Genomic DNA, 6000 nt, shown 5'->3' on the forward strand with positions numbered 1-6000 from the left:
ATTTTCGGAGCAGGGCAGCCGCAGGCTCCCGGCACGGATCCTCTTAAGATACTTTTGAAGTTTGATGTGGCTAGACAAGCAAGCAGCCCCAGGCTCTGTGCCTCTTTGCGAGCAGTGCCGTGGGCAGATGAGGCTGACAAACAGCTTTCCAGGCTAGCCCCTTCTGCCTGCCAGCTATCTGCAGGTGTTCGCTTTTTCGGAGCAGGGCTGCCGCAGGCTCCGGAACGGACCCCATAAGATACATTTGAAGTTTGATGTGGCAAGACAAGCAAGCAGCGCCAGTATCTGTGCCTCCGTGCGAGCAGTGCTATGGGCAGATGAGGCTGAGAAAAACAGCTTTCCAGGCTAGCCCCTTCTGCCTGCCAGCTATCTGCAGACGTTCGCATTTTCGGAGCAGGGCTGCCACAGGCTCCCAGCACGGACCCCATAAGCTACATTTGAAGTTTGAGATGGCAAGACAAGCAAGCAGCCCCAGGCTCTGTGCCTCTGTGCGAGCAGTGCCATGGGCAGATGAGGCTGAGCAACAAATTTCCAGGCTAGCCCCTTCTGCCTGCCAGCTATCTGCAGACGTTTGCATTTTCGGAGCAGGGCTCCAGCAGGCTCCCGGCACGAACCCCATAAGATATGTTTGAGGTGGCAAGACAAGCAAGCAGCCCCAGCCTCTGTGCCTCTGTGCGAGCAGTGAAATGGGCAGATGAGGCTGACAAACAGCTTTCCAGGCTAGCCCCTTCTGCCTGCCAGCTATCTGCAGGGGTTCGCATTTTGGGAACAGGGCTGCCGCAGGCTCCCGGCACGGACCCCATAATATACTTTTGAAGTTTGATGTGGCAAGACAAGCAAGCAGCCCCATTCTCTGTGCCTCTGTGCGAGCAGTGCCCTGGGCAGATGAGGCTGACAAACAGCTTTCCAGGCTAGCCCCTTCTGCCTGCCAGCTATCTGCAGACGTTCGCATTTTCGGAGCAGAGCTGCCGCAGGCTCCCGGCACAAACCCCATAAGCTACTTTTGAAGTTTGAGATGGCAAGACAAGCAAGCAGCCCCAGCCTCTGTGCCTCTGTGCGAGCAGTGCCGTGGGCAGATCAGGCTGAAAAACAGCTTTCCAGGCTAGCCCCTTCTGCCTGCCAGCTATCTGCAGACGTTCGCATTTTCGGAGCAGGGCTCCAGCAAGCTCCCGGCACGAACCACATAAGATACGTTTGAGGTGGCAAGACAAGAAAGCAGCCCCAGCCTCTGTGCCTCTGTGCGAGCAGTGCCGTGGGCAGATGAGGCTGAGCAACAGCTTTCCAGGCTAGCCCCTTCTGCCTGCCAGCTATCTGCAGGTGTTCGCATTTTCGGAGCAGGGCTGCCGCTGGCTCCCGGCACGGATCCTCTTAAGCTACTTTTGAAGTTTGATGTGGCAAGACAAGCAAGCAGCCCCAGGCTCTGTGCCTCTTTGCGAGCAGTGCCGTGGGCAGAGGAGGCTGACAAACAGCTTTCCAGGCTAGCCCCTTCTGCCTGCCAGCTATCTGCAGGTGTTCGCATTTTCGGAGCAGGGCTGCCGCAGGCTCCCGGCACGGATCCTCTTAAGCTACTTTTGAAGTTTGATGTGGCAAGACAAGCAAGCAGCCCCAGGCTCTGTGCCTCCGTGCGAGCAGTGCCATGGGCAGATGAGGCTGACAAAAACAGCTTTCCAGGCTAGCCCCTTCTGCCTGCCAGCTATCTGCAGACGTTCGCATTTTCGGAGCAGGGCTGCCACAGGCTCCCTGCACGGACTCCATAAGCTACATTTGAAGTTTGAGATGGCAAGACAAGCAAGCAGCCCCAGTCTCTGTGCCTCTGTGCGAGCAGTGCCATGCGCAGATGAGGCTGAGCAACACATTTCCAGGCTAGCCCCTTCTGCCTGCCAACTATCTGCAGACGTTTGCATTTTCGGAGCAGGGCTGCCGCAGGCTCCGGAACCGACCCCATAAGATACGTTTGAAGTTTGAGGTGGCAAGACAAGCAAGCAGCCCCAGCCTCTGTTCCTCTGTGCGAGCAGTGCCGTGGGCAGATGAGGCTGAGCAACAGCTTTCCAGGCTAGCCCCTTCTGGCTGCCAGCTATCTGCAGACGTTCGCATTTTCGGAGAAGGGCTCCAGCAAGCTCCCGGCACGGACCCCATAAGCTACGTTTGAAGTTTGAGATGGCAAGACAAGCAAGCAGCCCCAGCCTCTGTGCCTCTGTGCGAGCAGTGCCGTGGGCAGATGAGGCTGACAAACAGCTTTCCAGGCTAGCCCCTTCTGCCTGCCAGCTATCTGCAGACGTTCGCATTTTCGGAGCAGGGCTCCAGCAAGCTCCCGGCATGGATCCCATAAGCTATGTTTGAAGTTTGTGATGGCAAGACAAGCAAGCAGCCCCAGTCTCTGTGCCTCTGTGCGAGCAGTGCCGTGGGCAGATGAGGCTGAGCAACAGCTTTCCAGGCTAGCCCCTTCTGGCTGCCACCTCTCTGCAGACGTTTGCATTTTCGGAGCAGGGCTACAGCAGGCTCTCGGCACGAACCCCATAAGATATGTTTGAGGTGGCAAGTCAAGCAAGCAGCCCCAGCCTCTGTGCCTCTGTGCGAGCAGTGCCATGGGCAGATGAGGCTGACAAACAGCTTTCCAGGCTAGCCCCTTCTGCCTGCCAGCTATCTGCAGGTGTTCGCATTTACGGAGCAGGGCTGCCGCAGGCTCCCGGCACGGATCCTCTTAAGTTGCTTTTGAAGTTTGATGTGGCAAGACAAGCAAGCAGCGCCAGTCTCTGTGCCTCCGTGCGAGCAGTGCCATGGGCAGATGAGGCTGACAAAAACAGCTTTCCAGGCTAGCCCCTTCTGCCTGCCAGCTATCTGCAGACGTTCGCATTTTCGGAGCAGGGCTCCAGCAAGCTCCCGGCACGGACCCCATAAGCTACGTTTGAAGTTTGAGATGGCAAGACAAGCAAGCAGCCCCAGTCTCTGTGCCTCTGTGCGAGCAGTGCCGTGGGCAGATGAGGCTGACAAACAGCTTTCCAGGCTAGCCCCTTCTGCCTGCCAGCTATCTGCAGACGTTCGCATTTTCGGAGCATGTCTCCCACAGCCTCCTGACACGGACCCCATAAGATATGTTTGCAGGTTGAGGTGGCAAGACAAGCAAGCAGCCCCAGCCTCTGTGCCTCTGTGCGAGCAGTGCCGTGGGCAGATGAGGCTGACAAACAGCTTTCCAGGCTAGCCCCTTCTGCCTGCCAGCTATCTGCAGGTATTCGCAATTTCGGAGCAGAGCTGCACAGGCTCCCGGCACGGACCACATAAGCTACGTTTGAAGTTTGAGATAGCAAGACAAGCAAGCAGCGCAAGTCTCTGTGCCTCTGTGCGAGCAGTGCCGTGGGCAGATGAGGCTGACAAACAGCTTTCCAGGCTAGCCCCTTCTGCCAGCGAGCTATCTGCAGACGTTCGCATTTTCGGAGCAGGGCTCCAGCAGGCTCCCGTAACGGACCCCATAAGCTACGTTTGAAGTTTGTGATGGCAAGAGAAGCAAGCAGCCCCAGTCTCTGTGCCTCTGTGCGAGCAGTGCCATGGGCAGATGAGGCTGACAAAAACAGCTTTCCAGGCTAGCCCCTTCTGCCTGCCAGCTATCTGCAGACGTTTGCATTTTCGGAGCAGGGCTCCAGCAGGCTCCCGGCACGAACCCCATAAGATATGTTTGAGGTGGCAAGACAAGCAAGCAGCCCCAGCCTCTGTGCCTCTGTGCGAGCAGTGCCGTGGGCAGATGAGGCTGACAAACAGCTTTCCAGGCTAGCCCCTTCTGCCTGCCAGCTATCTGCAGACGTTCGCATTTTGGGAACAGGGCTGCCGCAGGCTCCCGGCACGGACCCCATAATATACTTTTGAAGTTTGATGTGGCAAGACAAGAAAGCAGCCCCATTCTCTGTGCCTCTGTGCGAGCAGTGCCCTGGGCAGATGAGGCTGACAAACAGCTTTCCAGGCTAGCCCCTTCTGGCTGCCAGCTATCTGCAGACGTTCGCATTTTCGGAGCAGAGCTGCCGCAGGCTCCCGGCACAAACCCCATAAGCTACGTTTGAAGTTTGAGATGGCAAGACAAGCAAGCAGCCCCAGCCTCTGTGCCTCTGTGCGAGCAGTGCCGTGGGCAGATCAGGCTGACAAACAGCTTTCCAGGCTAGCCCCTTCTGCCTGCCAGCTATCTGCAGGTGTTCGCATTTTCGGAGCAGGGCTGCCGCAGGCTCCCGGCACGGATCCTCTTAAGCTACTTTTGAAGTTTGATGAGGCAAGACAAGAAAGCAGCCCCATTCTCTGTGCCTCTGTGCGAGCAGTGCCCTGGGCAGATGAGGCTGACAAACAGCTTTCCAGGCTAGCCCCTTCTGCCTGCCAGCTATCTGCAGACGTTTGCATTTTCGGAGCAGGGCTGCCGCAGGCTCCGGAACGGACCCCATAAGCTACGTTTGAAGTTTGAGATGGCAAGACAAGCAAGCAGCCCCAGCCTCTGTGCCTCTGTGCCAGCAGTGCCGTGGGCAGATGAGGCTGACAAACAGCTTTCCAGGCTAGCCCCTTCTGCCAGCCAGCTATCTGCAGACGTTCGCATTTTCGGAAAGGGCTGCCGCAGGCTCCCAGCACGGACCCCATAAGCTACGTTTGACGTTTGATGTGGCAAGACAAGCAAGCAGCCTCAGTCTCTGTGCCTCTGTGCGAGCAGTGCCATGGGCAGATGAGGCTGACAAACAGCTTTCCAGGCTAGCCCCTTCTGCCTGCCAGCTATCTGCAGACGTTCGCATTTTCGGAGCAGGGCTCCAGCAAGCTCCCGGCACGAACCACATAAGATATGTTTGAGGTGGCAAGACAAGAAAGCAGCCCCAGCCTCTGTGCCTCTGTGCGAGCAGTGCCGTGGGCAGATGAGGCTGAGCAAGAGCTTTCCAGGCTAGCCCCTTCTGCCTGCCAGCTATCTGCAGGTGTTCGCATTTTCGGAGCAGGGCTGCCGCAGGCTCCCGGCACGGATCCTCTTAAGCTACTTTTGAAGTTTGATGTGGCAAGACAAGCAAGCAGCCCCAGGCTCTGTGCCTCTTTGCGAGCAGTGCCGTGGGCCGATGAGGCTGAGAAACAGCTTTCCAGGCTAGCCCCTTCTGCCTGCCAGCTATCTGCAGGTGTTCGCATTTTCGGAGCAGGGCTGCCGCAGGCTCCCGGCACGGATCCTCTTAAGCTACTTTTGAAGTTTGATGTGGCAAGACAAGCAAGCAGCCCCAGGCTCTGTGCCTCCGTGCGAGCAGTGCCATGGGCAGATGAGGCTGACAAAAACAGCTTTCCAGGCTAGCCCCTTCTGCCTGCCAGCTATCTGCAGACGTTCGCATTTTCGGAGCAGGGCTGCCACAGGCTCCCAGCACGGACTCCATAAGCTACATTTGAAGTTTGAGATGGCAAGACAAGCAAGCAGCCCCAGTCTCTGTGCCTCTGTGCGAGCAGTGCCATGCGCAGATGAGGCTGAGCAAAACATTTCCAGGCTAGCCCCTTCTGCCTGCCAACTATCTGCAGATGTTTGAATTTTCGGAGCAGGGCTGCCACAGGCTCCCAGCACGGACTCCATAAGCTACATTTGAAGTTTGAGGTGGCAAGACAAGCAAGCAGCCCCAGCCTCTGTTCCTCTGTGCGAGCAGTGCCGTGGGCAGATGAGGCTGAGCAACAGCTTTCCAGGCTAGCCCCTTCTGGCTGTCAGCTATCTGCAGACGTTCGCATTTTCGGAGCAGGGCTCCAGCAAGCTCCCGGCACGGACCCCATAAGCTACGTTTGAAGTTTGAGATGGCAAGACAAGCAAGCAGCCCCAGCCTCTGTGCCTCTGTGCCAGCAGTGCCATGGGCAGATGAGGCTGACAAACAGCTTTCCAGGCTAGCCCCTTCTGCCTGCCAGCTATCTGCAGACGTTCGCATTTTGGGAACAGGGCTGCCACAGGCTCCCAGCACGGACCCCATAAGCTACATTTGAAGTTTGAGATGGCAAGACAAGCAAGCAGCCCCAGGCTCTGTGCCT

Source organism: Opisthocomus hoazin, chromosome 14 (genome assembly GCF_030867145.1).
Source record: "Opisthocomus hoazin isolate bOpiHoa1 chromosome 14, bOpiHoa1.hap1, whole genome shotgun sequence".
In the NCBI taxonomy this organism is placed as follows: domain Eukaryota; kingdom Metazoa; phylum Chordata; class Aves; order Opisthocomiformes; family Opisthocomidae; genus Opisthocomus; species Opisthocomus hoazin.